At 40.7% G+C, this 15,319-nt stretch overlaps 1 protein-coding gene across 4 annotated transcripts in view; it reads right to left on the reverse strand.

The window, feature by feature from the left end:
• HIVEP3 (HIVEP zinc finger 3) overlaps window positions 1–15,319 on the reverse strand; it is a 197,961-nt gene that overhangs the window by 52,234 nt on the left and 130,408 nt on the right. For all 4 annotated transcript variants that reach the window (XM_088140051.1, XM_088140049.1, XM_025164859.2 and 1 more), the window contains exon 2: window positions 1,031–1,109. The gene's annotated coding sequence lies outside the window, so the exon portion shown is untranslated. The remainder of the gene's footprint in view (window positions 1–1,030; window positions 1,110–15,319) is intronic.

The raw sequence follows: 15,319 nt of genomic DNA on the forward strand, positions 1-15,319 counted from the left end.
CCTGCAGCACATCAACTGTTCTGTTCCTTGAATCCTGCACTTTCCAATATTTCAGATGCAATCATGAACATTCACTTTGGCCAACCTCTCCTCCTTCTGTTGTTATAACTGTACTGAAAGTGTCTCCTTGCTATATAGAGATCTGCCAACTTTCTCATCAGCCCTTGCAGCTTTTCTTTTAATTCTTGTTTGACAACAGCAAAGAGGTAAATACAATCACTACCTCCTTACTATAAAAACAGACCAGGGTAGGAGGGAAATGTGCGCATGCCTGAAAAGCATAACTTTGCTCATATAAGAACTGTCCAATTTTTCTATTTCTTTTTGTGTCCCACTTATCAAGGAAATGCTATGTCTCTTTTTCAGCTGAAGACTGAACTGAGCAAAACTGAACTTCATGTTTTTTAAAAATAGGGGATCTTGCATTGTTTGTTTTTTCGTCCCAGCTAGACTGAATGGGGGTTATCTGAAATGCAAACTGAGAATAACTCAGCACCAACTAGAGCAGTGGGTGGCAATTCATGTCTTATGGGCCACTTCTGGTCCTCCAAACCTGTTTTTCTAGGTCCCAATGTCCAAGGTAGTACTGCCAATATTAGTCAGAAAATTGCCGGTTTTTAGTGCCGTAACAGGTTTTCTGATGAAAGAAGTAACATTAGCTAATTAAGCTTCTGCAGGTTCTAATGCATTTATTCTGCATTAAAATAAACCTCTCTTCCCAAAATCTCAAAAAAAGTTTAAAATACTGGGCCTATGTGGACGTGAAGATTAGATTCAGAGTCCCTCGTTATCCAAAGGGACAGTACGCCATCCTTTGGATGTAACTAAGAGGAAGGAGAAAAATGCTGATAAAATTGGTAAAATTCACTGAAGAGATTAAACATGTTTCAACGAACATCTCTACAGAACAAGAATCCTGATTTCCAACTTTAAGACAAGTAGGGTGTGCTTGTGTGTATACACACACACGCACACACACCCAACACACACACCTGCTCCACCTAATGGTAGGAGAATGGGGAATACTTACAACAAAATTGATCTTCAGTGGCTCTAATGGTGTTTGTGCTTCTTTTTTTAAAATGATTTTGCCCAGGGCTTAATTCAACCTGTAACATAACAAAAACACATGCCCATCAGAGAAATGCATTTCAAACAAAAATAGTATTTGAAAATGGGAACAAGAGCTGGAGCTCAAATTAAACACCTTACCCAGAAACAAACACAAGACACAGCCTTGATCCCAAGAGTTGGCTTATTTCACATCCTACATTTTGAAATTAAAGAGTTTACTTTACCTTTGGGGTAGGATGAAGGCTGCAAACTGGGTAGAAGTTCATCACACATACAGTGGTACCTCGCGAACGGAGGCAAAATTTTGCAAACGGAGCTGTTCGTGACCCGAATTGGTCGTGAACAGAAGCGTTCGTGACCCGAGGTACCACTGTAATTTATGGGTGGGACTCAATTTTGACAGGAAGATTTGGATGGGGTTTTTTGTTTTTGTTTTTAATCGCTGGCATAATACTCTCTGCATAGATTCTTCATGATAGGAGCCACAAAATGTCTTATCTGAGACACACTCAGCCCAGGAAAAATATCTGACAAACTCAAGAGCAAATGGTACCCCAGATAAGGACTAGCTTAGACAACATCTCCCTCTGAATTTGATCTTGGAACATCTTAATTTTATAAATAAATACATAAATAAATAAATAAATAAATAGCTAGCAACTTTGGTATTCATAGCTGCAGAAGGCTTAAGAGGGTACAAAAAGTGATTTGGGGTGCCGATTGTTCATGACATATCTAAAAACATATTTAAAAAGAGTTGAGCTCAGCACCTGATGATTAGCTGGATAGGTCCGTACATTTGTGGCAAGATACAGAAGTGGTTTGCCACTGGCTTTTTCCAGGATTTTTTTTTTTTTTTTAATTTCCCAGATTAGCCTTACGTCCCTGGACTTTTCAAACTGTCTCCCCACCCAAGTAATTTCCAGGGCTAGCCCTGCTTAGCCAAAGTTGCCCTGGTGACAGAATGCTGCTAGGCCACACAAGATACAAACAAAATAGGACTATAAAATTACGAATCGCTTTGTAAAATGGATTAAAAAACAACAACCACCACTTTGCAACAGCAAAGTCGATTTGAAATAGAGGGCAGAGGAATACATTCCACAGAATTAAAAAAAAAAAGGCCAAAACCACAAAAAGTCTTTAGGTACAATGCAACTCTAGCTTTGCTCACTGTCTGGAAATCTTGGATGCCTGGAAATTTTATGTCCATTTTGCTGCCAGGAAAAAAAAAGACATAAATTAACCGGACTGCAAAGAAATCCCAGCAGAAGTGTCTTCTGTGCATGCATCAAAGACTGGGGAACGCTGAGCATTTGACAGACACCTTTGTCTTGATGCTTCGAGAGGAGGGTTCAGAAGAGGGCTCTTCCCAGTGCTTCCCACAGCCCTATAATATGGTCAAAATGCAGCCCCAGTGTTTCTCAACCTTGGCCACTTTAAGCTGGGTGGACTTCAACTCCCAGAATTCCCCAGCCAGCAAGGCTGGCTAGGGAATTTTGGGAGTTGAAGTCCACCCAGCTTAAAGTGGCCAAGGTTGAGAAACACTGCCCTAGACACTCTGCTGAAACCCATAGCACTTATTTCTGAGTTGCCATCATTGTCTCAATATGAATTATTTGTCCAATTTGAGGTACCTGATTAGCTTGAGTTGAAGACAGTCAATTAGCCTGACTTATTGGACTAATTCAAGTGATTAGTTGTGATCATTTGCATTAATTATTTTTAAGTCCATATACACTGTAGCCTTCCGAAACAAGACGAAGTAGCCTATAAACTGATCAAACAGCATGTTTTGCCATGACTTACACTTGAGAAGTAGAGAGGTGACATAAACAGAAGAGATGAGAAAAAGTCAGAAAGATGTAAGCAGGGCAAGGCACAGTGGTTAAGGCAGTATTTCTCAGCCTTGGCAGTTTGAAGATGTATGGACTTCAACTCCCAGAATTCCCCAGCCAGCTTGAAGTCCATACATCTTCAAACTGCCAAGGTTGAGAAATACTGGGTTACGGTGTTGGTCTGTCTCCAGGGAAACCCAGATTCTAGCCTGCTCTTAGGCTCTGGGTAATTTTGGGATAGTCACACTTTCCCAGCTTAATCTACCTCACAGTTTATTGTTGTGAGGAAAAATGAAGAGTGCTTTGTATACACCATTTTGAGCTTCTGACTAAAAAAGGGGATAGAACTCTAACAAATAATAAATACATAAATAAATGTGAATCTACAGCCTTTGGAGCTGATTCATGAATTTAAGGTTCATGCCCAAGATTTTGTTTGTTAAATTGTTTAAAGTTAAAGTGTTTTGATTATTTTAATTAAAAATAATCATGAATGAGAAGGTGACATAGGGCCATACAAAGTGGAGCCATCTAGCATCATCTTTACTTTGGAAAATGTTTCTTGGCCATCAGTGCCTACTCTAGGGTCAGGACCTTCTTAGAAAGTTAAAAAAAAAAATGGTATGTTGAGATAACTAGGGATGTACAAAATGTTTAAAATCCAAAACATTTCAGGACTTAAATCTTCCACCTGGAGTTGAAAATGGGGTTTCACATTTGATGTAGGCTGTCCTAAGCATTTGGAACTGTTCTGAGCTCTGAAACGGTTGGTTGGAATAACTGATTTCAAACTCAAAACTGAGTGTTTTGAGCTGAAAATCATTCCCATTTGAAACATTTTAGCTATCTCTAGATGCAATCCATGCCTTTGCTTGAAAGTGTGTCCATTTGTCCAAGAAAAAAACCCAGTAAGCTTAGGGTGGTAGAGAGCACTCTGGGAATCCCCGATTATGGAAGTCTGGACTAGTACATTCATACAGAAGAAAACTATGATGTACCAATAAATCTGAAGAAAAACTATTTCTTTGTCCCCATTCCCATAAACAACCATTTCTGTTTGGTTCCCAATTCAAACTCATAAAATATTAAAATTAATTCAGCCAAGTAGGCAACTCTTATCTAAGTCTACCAAAATGCCAATCAGTTTCCCTATTTTAAAATAATTTACTCCAAGGTCACTAGCTACTTAAGCAATAGAAGACTTTGCACATCACACCTGTGTTCCGTGGGCAGCCCTTTCCGATATTCAATTTTTGAGATACTGCCTTTTAGGTGAGACAGACGTATTGTGCAAACCAGATTGAAAACATCAAAGCGTATTTTTTTTGTGACCTCCAAGGACAATAGTTGCAGAAGAAAACTACCAAGCTCTGCCAAAAGTGATGATAAAAGCCATACATCCAATACATTTAAATTCACCTTCTGTCACTGAAACCTCTCACATTTGGTTGCATTAACGGAGAGTGGGGCAATCAATTAAAAGCCAGGGAAAAGAAAACAGAAGCAGCCACCAAGATTCTTTCAGAGCCTTGCTAAAAGGGCACAATCATCTCTGAAGGCGATATTCATTTAATGCCAATTTAGCGAAACGAAGGCATTAGTTGCTATGCTTAATTTAAAAAAAAAAAAAGTTAAATCAAGTGCAGCAAAAGTAGGACTGGAGTTTCGAAACCTTGAGATGCTATTGAAAGCAGGATACATTCAATACTACCTAGAATAACATGTGCCTTTTGATAAAATGCTTGCATTTATTATCACAATTACTCAAAAAGACAATGACCCAGCAAAGGGAAGAAACATTTTCTCTGCCTCCATTACCAGATTCGCAGTGAATCCAATTTTAAAGGTAAATTTTAGGGGGAGAAATGACTCTTCCTTTGAGATAAATAAAACACTCTGCTCCTTACTCAAGAAGGCAAATCGAGCATACCTCTCATGTCCTACTTCACAAAGTTGCTTTGGAGGATTTTAAGCTGCTTAGATCAGTGTTTCTCAATCTTAGCAACTTTAGGATGAGTGCACTTCAACTCCCAGAATTCCCCAGCCAGCCAGGCAATGCATGCAATGGGTCAAGAAAAGCAATGTTCTCACTGTTGAGAAGCAATAATAATGGCCCCACATGGTAAGCAGAGCTACCCCAATTCCATTGCAAATTAACGTGCCTTGCGGAAATCCTAAAACATCAGAACTTACGTAAGAGCACAGGAGACTGTGTTTTGGCGGTTATTACTTCTGCCATGAGCGTAACCAACTCAGATACAAACCTAGCAGCTGCTGTAAAGCCCTCTCAGCCAATTTAAGGCTTTGATTTTAGTTTCTTTATGGTTCCGTATATTGTGTAAACCTAGCAAATAGATTAATTCAACCCCCCACCTCACTTTGACTTTGAAACAGCTGTTTTGCCCAAACAGGCTGCCCCAGTCAAAGTGTGTTCAGAACTGCTCTATTTCAAATCCAAGCTTGAAACCCTTCCCAAATAAGCTGAACAGCCCATCTGAAAATGCAAAATAGATGTTCCAAACTCAGTCAGGGCACTCAAAATGGTTTAAATCTGAAACATTAATTCAGTAACCAGCTTAAACATGTGAGGCAATAATAGAATCAGTCCATTTAGTTGGGACACAATACTCTTGGGGCACCATTGTATCCTACAGTCTGGGACACCTGAAAATAGGTCTTCAGGTTCTTCTCTGTGACATCCCTTTAGGTCCTTGAAGAGGGCCATCCCTTCCTGTTCTGATCATACACATACCTCAACCATAAACACCTCTCTTGCACGTGTCCCATTCATCACTTTGACAATACATGAATTGCATGAACTTCACTTGCAGTTAGTATTTACAGACTTACTACAATGATCTTTTCTTTTTCTTTTCCATCCAAGTCCTTTATGTTATTTTGGATACTAGACCCCCTTCAGGTATAGAGTGCCAATTCTCCCTATTAATGCTTCCAATATGAGCTAGATCTTGCCTGTAACTCCATTACTACTGGCAGGGTAGTAATTCATCAGTCTGACCAATTAGCTCCAGGTCAGGGTTAACTGCATAACTCCAATGGTCCATTAGTCAGAGAATGTCCTAAATAGCAGTTTAAATCTAAGAGCCCTGTGGTTCAATGATGAATCTGAATCTTTATGCCACTTACGGGCTCATGGCAGCCAAAACTAGGGAGGAATTTCCGGCCTAGCACAGTGCATCAAGTTCTTCATTTGCAAGATTTAGTGTCTACCTTAAATGTAACAAAGGGGTTAAACAACCCCAAAGCCCTTGGTTTCCTGTGGAGGATGACTCACAAGAAGAATGGCCAAGATGCATCTCTATAAAATATTAAAGATAACAGGTCTTACTCTATCAAGCAAAATTCAGCGTGGCCAATGGCTCCAGATCTAAAAGTCTCTAATGGCTTACAAGGTTCATCAACAGATGTCAGTGAGGTATACAGGCTCTGCATTTTATTCACATTTTATTCATTTTTATTAGGAGAATCCATTTCTATGTCCCCTTGCCATGGCTAACTCCCTTCCACAAGCAAGCCAGTTGGCTTGACCATAAAATTGCCCCTCAGACTCAAACTAGGCCAAGCAAGAAAAATGTGCTAAGCACAGAGCCACCGAATATCCCTGCCCCCTTTCCTGCCTCCCTCTGGCCCCTGCACCCAATTATTGGGAGGCAAGGCCCGACAGGCGAGCCGTGATTGGCTGCTTTGGAACCAAGGCTGAAATTTGAAATCTCTTAACTTGAGGGAAGGACGAGGGAGCGACTCAGATGCCTGCCGCGAGGTAGGGCTGGCTGGGGGGCACTGGCAGTCGACAGGTGAGCCCTCTTCCTCCCTGGAGGGGGCTCTTGGGGACATGCCAGTATGGGGAACAGGGGTGCAGTTTTCCTCACGGTCCGCAGCTCCCATTGTCCCACCCCCCCCAGCAAAGTGGCAGGCAGTTCCATGGGTCAGCCAAGGAGGAAGAGGAGTGATTTCCGACACTCCCTGCCTGCTTCCCACTCGCAAAGTTAGTGGGGAAGCTGGCAGGAAGTCAGAAGTTGCTCCTGCTCCCACTGCTTTTTTGCCCGCCCGTGGTCATTCTGTTTCTCTGTTTAGGTAAAGAAATATTTCTGAAAGGATACATGTGCTTTGGTGTGCTCTCACAATTCCCAAGCACATCTTTTCAAAGCATGCAAAACTACCTATAAATGCCAAAATTGACTGGTTATCTATCTATCTATGAAAATGAAAACTTGCCATTACTTAATTCCGGTGCTGAGTGCTGACAGGTGGCACGCTGTCATTCTGCAGGTTTCTCAAGGTGGGCCCAATAGTCCTTTTGATGGAGCTATCTAATACCACCCTAGATTTGAGGAAGACAAATTTAAGAAGACCAATGTAATACCAGGGCTATGGCTGGTGAGGTGGGAATTAGCTTTGCTGAGGACTTGGAAAAGAGTGGCTAAAAATCTGTTAACTTGCAACAATATACATACATACATACATACATACATACATACAGCCTGATTTTTGTGCTCTGCTGTAGGCAGATCTTCTGCATATATAAAACTTCATTCTTGTTTGCAATGAAACAACTTATCTCCAGCTATTAGCTAGTCACTGAACGTATGACTGAGTTTCAGCAGAGTAAAGCTACATCACCAGCCCTATGTGAATTCTGACAAGTAAACAGCTCCTATTGGTGGAAGATCAATGTCACTTTGGGAAAGTAGTAGCAATTCCCACCCATTTAATGCAAGAAAGGAAACGGGGAGTGCAAAATTTAAGAAGGAAGAGATTCTGGTTGTAAGCATGGTCTCAGATTATTCTCATTATCATTAGATTTTTATCCTGCCTTTTTCTTTCTTTCTTTCTTTCTTTCTTTCTTTCTTTCTTTCTTTCTTTCTTTCTTTCTTTCTTTCTTTCTTTCTTTCTTTCTTTCTTTCTTTCTCTCTCTCTCTCTCTCTCTCTCCCTCCCTCCCTCCCTCCCTCCCTCCCTCCCTCCCTCAACATACCTGATGCCAAGAATGCTAAAAATCAAAATCCTGCAGCTAAGAAAAGTGATCTACATTTCTGCAGTTTGGAAGAAAGTGCCCCAAACTCCCTTTATAATCCAACAAAGTACCAGAGGCATTTTCTGATCAGCCCTGAACTTCCTTAATATAGGTCAAATCAGGTTACCCAAATGCTAGATTCAGCTGAAAAACAGATGAGCTCAAAAAAATGAGTCAGCCGATACTTGCTTGCAGTCATTTATAGAAACAATGTGAAAAGCAACCCTAGAAAAATGAATATATACATTATGGACAATAATACAGCAGTAGTAGCAGTAATAACAACAACAACAACAACGATGATGATATACAAACTGATTTCAATGCAAATGTGCATTTGGATTTATTCCCAGCACTTCATCCTATAATACACAAGTTTCATTTGCAACCTGCAGAGGTCTGTATCTTTGAATACTTCCCAACATTAAAAGTTCTTAGGCTACGACAGGATAACCTACTGTGGTGAAGCGATCTGAGCCAAGGCGATGCATTCAGTTTTGTTTGTTTGAGGATCTGAAGGTGTGACATCCTCTATACAGCTTGAATCCCTTGAAGCTACAGCCAAAGTAAGCAATGCACCAGACAATGAGGTCATAACATCACCCATGAAGGTCATGACATAATCTGTCAACAGTTACCTTTTTTGCTTTTTTCTTCCCTACTCCTCCATTAACCACTAGAGGGAGCAACCTTATTGCAAAAAATGGGCGCTGAAAGCATGGGAGGAAGGTCCTTAGTTTGGAGATAATTTCTCAAGGATGGAAACTGCTAATCTTGCTAAAAGCTAAGCAGATCGTGATGCGTTATGTCACCAATACTTTCCAGTTAAGAAAAGAAGGGGGGAAAGTACTCACGTGGACCACTGATTACCAGTTAAATTACATTGTAGGAGGACAGCCATGTTGGTCTACGGTAGCCCAAAATCAGGTGTCTGGTAGTGCCTTTTTCAGACTGACAAATTTTACTAATACAAAAGGTTAGTATTATTAATTAATAACGATATTTATTTAAGGCATCAGCTTTCATATGATGCCTCTGATGAAATGAGCTGTAGCTTATGAAAGCTGATGCCTTTTAATAAAATGTTTTGGTCTGAAAAGGTGCTACCAGACTCCTGATTTTCAGTTAAATCCTTTTTTAAAAAGTCAACTTGCTGAAATATTACTGGCTAGTTTTTCCTGATCTGATTCCCTCCAGATATGTAGAGATTGCAAGTCCAACCCCAGCATATCTAGAGCAGGGTTCCTCAACCATGGCAACTTTAAGTTGGGTGGACTTCAACTCCCAGAATTCCCTAGCCAGCCTTGCTGGCTGGGGGATTCTGGGAGTTGAAATCCACCCGTCTTAAAGTTGCCACGGTTGAGGAACCCTGCTCTAGAGGGTGCCAGATTGGAGAAAGCTGATATAGATCTTTGCAACTCCTGAGTAATTACTAGCCCTGGAAATTCTCCCATCCCTTTTCAGAAAAGCGACTCAGCTCAAAAACTACCTTTTCCAGGAACCCACCAGAATACGTCTTCATCAATTGCGGTAACGCAGTGTCTGCACTGAATCAACTTTGGAATGTGAAGTAGAAATCTACACAACCAGATGTGCCTCCATGTTAAAATGATAAGCACATGAAGCACTAAAATAGAATGTCAAAATTGGAAGGCAGCTGGGCACACATCTAGTTTAAACTCTTCAGTGAGAGAGACAACGTAATATTTGGGAGAAGGAGTAGTTTTCTCTATAGGGGATTTAATTTTCTTACACACACACACACACACACACACACACATATATATATATATATATATATATATATATATATATAATAAAAAAAAAATTTAGTAATGCCAGTTTGGTCTAGTGGTTAAGGCACCAGGCTAGAAACCAGGAGACAGTGAGTTCTAGTCCCATGAAAGTGGGTTGGGTGACTTTGGGCCAGTCCCTCTCTCTCAGCCCAACTCACCTCACAGGGCTGTTCTTGTGGGGAAAATAGGAGGAGGAAGGAGTATTAGTATGTTCGCCACCTTGAGTTATTGATAAAAATAATAAAGGCGGGATTAAAAAAATCTGAAAAGGTAAGCTCCCACCTGAAGTCTGTAGTGCCTTCTGGTCATTTTTCTGGATGGCAATTCTTAGAACTGATTTGAAGAGTCACCAAAGAGAAGTATAAGAATATGAGAGGAATTATATGGAGTCAGTTTAAAAAATCTATTCAAGACGTCCATTCTGTTGCCACAAAGTCAACCAGCGGCTTCTGCAAAGCCCACCCAAAGCGACTGAGCCCGCCCAATCATGTTCCCCAGCTACTGGGATTTAGATACCTATGTCCCATGGCACCCTTTGGTTATGACAATGATTAACCACTGATAGCCTTTTCTTCCATGCATTTTGTCTCTTTCTGCCACAACCAAGTTTCACAGTAAGCCACCACCCCAATGAAATTCAACCATATACTAACTCGAAGGTACCGTCCTAGACTTATTGCACCATCTTTCTGTAGCAATGCAAACTCAGTTTCACTCCAGTGCTCTACATGGGAGGGGGGGGGGGGTCACTAATTCTGGTCTCTGATAGCACTATGCCCACAGAGGTCTCCTTTGGTGCCATCAGGCTCCTTGTCCTGATTCTTTTTTAAAACCAGCCCCAGGTTTGGAGATGCAGACACCTGCCCAGAAAAATGGAATGACAGGGAGTATTTTGACTAGCTTGTCTTGTGGTAAATGATCTTTCATGATCTTTCATGCCTGCCATGATAGCTATTTTGTGAGAATCCCCACAACTTTAAAAAATTATTGTGTAATGCTAAACTAACCAACAAAAGTACAACAGTGTTAAGGATTACTGCAACCACAAAACTGTGCTGTCTTTCAGGAGTGGGACAGGTTACAAATACTTTTAAATACAAAAATTAAATTAATAAGCACAGAGGAAGGAAGGAAGGAAGGAAGGAAGGAAGGAAGGAAGGAAGGAAGGAAGGAAGGAAGGAAGGAAGGAAGGAAGGAAGGAAGGAAGGAAGGAAGGAAGGAAGGAAGGAAGGAAGGAAGGAAGGAAGGAAGGAAGGAAGGAAATTATGTTAGAACAAAAACATTGACCATACTGCTTGAAATTCCTCCTTGACCATTTGTTGAAAAAAGTGATTAATTCAAATCTTGACAAATCCATTCTTGCAAACTAGGAACTTGATTTCCATTTCAATTTCATCAAACTTCCAAAGGCATCAATTGGGCCCCAAAGGTTAGAAAGTTCTGCCCTTGCAGCATAACTAAACAGAATACAGTTTTTGGTACTAGAGCCTATAACGCAGTTAAATTGTCCATCTTCCTCCCTCCTTGTCTAAATCAGGAGTAGTGCTTTTTCACAGGAGAAGAAAGATTTTCTGTGAAAACAGCTCTTCATGTTCCTGTTGGGTGCCACACCAGTGAATTGTGATAAATCATTAAAATGTTGTCATCTAAAAAACACCCTTGCACAGCGTTCACTTCCTCTTTCTTATATTGGCCTCTCTAAAAGAGCACTTTTTTAAAAGACCCAAAACTCAGAATTAGTATCACTGTCCCCGCCACTCATTTTTTAATTTGCTAGGAATTTTTATCTCTGATGACAAATATTAAGGGCAGGGAATGTTTCCTTCAAGAGCAAACACAAACTATTTTCTCCTTCCCTTCTCTCTTCATGCTAGAAATCAGGATCACCCAAGAAAATTAAATTAATTTTAATTAAAAAAAATTTTTTTCCTTTTATTTCTGTAAACGTGTATTGTTATAGATTTTAATCGTATATTTATTTATTGTTTTAATATGTTGTGAGCCGCCCAGGGTCCCCCATTGGGGGGAGATGGGTGGGGACAAGTTGAATGAATGAATGAATGAATGAATGAATGAATGAATGAATTGCTAGCAGAAGATGCAGGACAGATCAAAAAGGAAAAAAAATGCATGATTTTTTCATGGGATTTGCTGCCAGAAAGTACAGTATCTTGCCATGTTCTATGCTTCATTGACAAGCTGGGGCAGACAGGGCTGGGTATCAGAGCTGAAGTTCAAGGCCCTTCATCCAAGATGCTCACTGATTATCAAAGAGCAGCAGGCGACAAAGACATGGCAGATGAATCCACCATCAGTGTCAGTGTTTAGATCAGCACTGGTATGCTGAACATGATGCCCAGCATTCCTTATTTCTTCTTTTAAAAACAATTTCAGAATTAAGGGTTGGGCTGGCAGACCACACACACATGCACAGATGTGCATTTTTAAAAATGATGTTTTATACAAAAATACTTTCCTACCAAGAAAATGGTGCTTATCTCCAAATTAGCCATGTGCTGCACAAGTAAATAAGCGTGACCATCTAAAGAAGGCTTCCTTATTACTATGATGTCCAGTGTCTAGAATTATCTAGCTATATTCTGCCATGACCACAAGCTCAGCTAGCTTTCAGAGTCAACTAGAAGAATTCAGTTAAAAGAAGCCAAGGCAGATGGTTACTAAATACCAGATGCTGGAAAGTCATGGTGGACGTGTATAAAACTACACAAAGGGAGTAACAACAGAGATTTGTGAAAGGATGCAGAGTTTGGAAAACATGGCTCAGGAGACATTTTCTTCCCATCTCTCCTAATACTAGAATTCAGAGTTCTTCCAATGAAATGGAGTGATGAGAGAATTGGGGTAGATAAAAGAACAAATGTCTTCACGTAATGCATCAAAAGGCTGCAGAATTTGCTCCCTCAGTTTTAGAGTGATGGCCACCAACTGAAAAGTCATTAAAAGGGACAATATAGTCTACTGGTCATGACTCTATAATCTGTAGGATCAAAGACAACTAGCTTCTGCAAACCAGTTTCTGACAAGAAACATGGGAGAGCTTTTGTCCTTAAGTCCAGTTTGTGGCTTCTCAAAGGTGGCTTGGTTGACAGTAGCCAAAACAGAATGCTTTGTCTAGATGGGCCTTCCACAGAATCCTTGTGTTGTTATGTAACTGCTAACTAGTGGAGATTGATTACTTATTATTTCTTTACTATTAACATTTCTATGCCACACTACTCCCAATGGCTCAGATATGCATATGCAGAAAAAAAAAACCCAGAGGATTAAAATCAACACAACAGTTATAAACCATATACATTATAATGGCACTGATCAACGGGGAGAGACAGCAAAATCTAACATCCTCCCACAACCATGTTTTTACTTCTTTACAGAAACTCATTATGAAGAACATAGTTCTTATAAATGCAGGCACTACTACTGAGGAGTCTCTGCTATGAGAGATAATTCCCTATACTGTAGATGGAATTCTTTTGGAGACAGAACCCTTGGGGCTCATCTCTCAGATCTTACCAGTTGGGCAGATAAATTTCCAAGTTAGACAAACCAAGACCTGAGCCATGCAGGGCTTTAAAAGTGATAACCAGGACCTTGAATTTTACCTGGAAACTGACCAGCAACCAGTGTACCTCCTGGAGTAAAAGTGTTACATGGGCAAATCTTTAGGTGCCCATTACCTGGGCCACTGCATGCTGAACCACTTTAAGCCTTTGGATGATCTTCAAGGGTAATTTCATGTAGAGCAAATTACAATAGTCTTCTAGTCTGCAATAGTCTACAACAGTGTTTCTCAACCTTGGCAACTTTAAGATGAGTGGGCTTCAACTCCCAGAATTCCCCAGCCAGCACGGAGGCTGGGGAATTCTGGGAGTCGAAGTCCACTCATCTTAAAGTTGCCAAGGTTGAGAAACACGGGTCTATACAATACTCACTCATCCTGACTGAATTCTTGTCCTGAGAATTCTGATTGTTATTCTACCGCATTGGCTGGGCTCACAAAACATGTTAAATTTAAAACTCAGATTAAGAAAACCCAGTTCTGATGTTCACATAATATACTACACCCAAATAAATAAACCATTAATACAGTAGCCTGGTTCACGCAAGACTGTAAGGAGACAGCTAATTTCCCATAACACATTGAACACAAACTACCCAACTTCATTTGTGCTGAATCTGGTATGTTGTGTGATCTGAGAGCTGGGGAGTTAAAGTATAATAATACCAGGAGAAATCAATATAATACCACAACATTCTTTGCAAAGGCTGCTAGTGAAGAAAATAGGGTATTGGCTTGGTGAAGCCAGGACTACAACAGGAGCCAAAAAAAAAAAAAAAAGTTCCAGAAATCATGGAAGGACGAACAGGAAATAGAATCCCCATATTACTTTCTCACACAGAACTCATTCCCTTCATATAATTCAACAACTTTCCAGCATTTGCTCCAATGGCCAGCCTTTAGCCAATAAAAAGCTCTTAAAAGTACAACAGTTCTAGTCAGGAGCACCAACCTGAGAATTCAGCTACTGGTCTCCATCCCTTTTCCTTTCACACTGTATTGTTGTTCTACATGGCAACCCACCTTGAGCGCATTGGTAGAAATACGATTGGCGAAAGCAGGTAATGAAGCCAAGCCTTAAGCTCAGACTACTGAGCACTGGTTCAAATCTTTAGACACAAGCGGAGCTGGTGGGTCTTGAGCTAATCATTTACTTAAGAGCCTAAACTACTGCACTGGGTGGTTGAGAGAATAAAATGGAAGGGGTATGTTTGCTTCCCCAAACTCCTTGGCAGATGGGCGTAATCAAAAATTAATAGCCATCAATGTCTATCCTGGTGGATTATTACTATACACATGCTCATTTGCATCCTAGATCATCACAAGAGTTCAACAATCCAGTTCACCAATGAGATGAGTCCAAGGGCACCTCTGAAACCTGGAACTCCTGAAAAGAAAGCCTAAACCCTGCCTGCTCCCCAACCCCCAGGCTTGACAGAAGCCTAGGGTTTAAGTGCTAAGGGTAAGCACAGTGTGTTATAACAAGCCTGTGTCTTGTATTCTTCAGCTCGGACTGAAATACGTAAACCGTGCATATCTCTGCACCTAATGGATGCTCCAAGAGCTGAGGCCCAACAAACCAGATCCTGCACTTAAGCTCCTTCAGATCAATTCTTTACCTAGCTGGAAAGAGGAGTCATCAGGGGCTGCTTGACTACACATGGCATAGCCCCTCCATCCCCAAATCAGACTCCCAAGAGGGTCAAGTGTGAACTCCAACAAGTTTGCATCTGACAACAGGAGAGCAAACGTGCCTCCAATTCCAGAGACTTTCCTCACTGTGCTATTCCTGAAAAGGAATGGGCACGAAATAGGAAGAAGTAAATATTTAGGGTCCTATAAAAAGCCTTCTCCATACAATATTTACTTAAAATACAGACACTGTGGTTTTTTCATTCTACAGCCAAGTGCCCCAAGTACAAACAGAACACAAGCAACTGCCTTATACTCACTCACTCTATCTCATCTCGCTCAGTGTGGCAGAAGCTCTCTTGGTTA

This window comes from Python bivittatus, unplaced genomic scaffold, assembly GCF_059951505.1.
Source record: "Python bivittatus isolate LINGU-HERP-01145 unplaced genomic scaffold, Pbiv_v1 ctg000310_np1212, whole genome shotgun sequence".
Lineage (NCBI taxonomy): Eukaryota > Metazoa > Chordata > Lepidosauria > Squamata > Pythonidae > Python > Python bivittatus.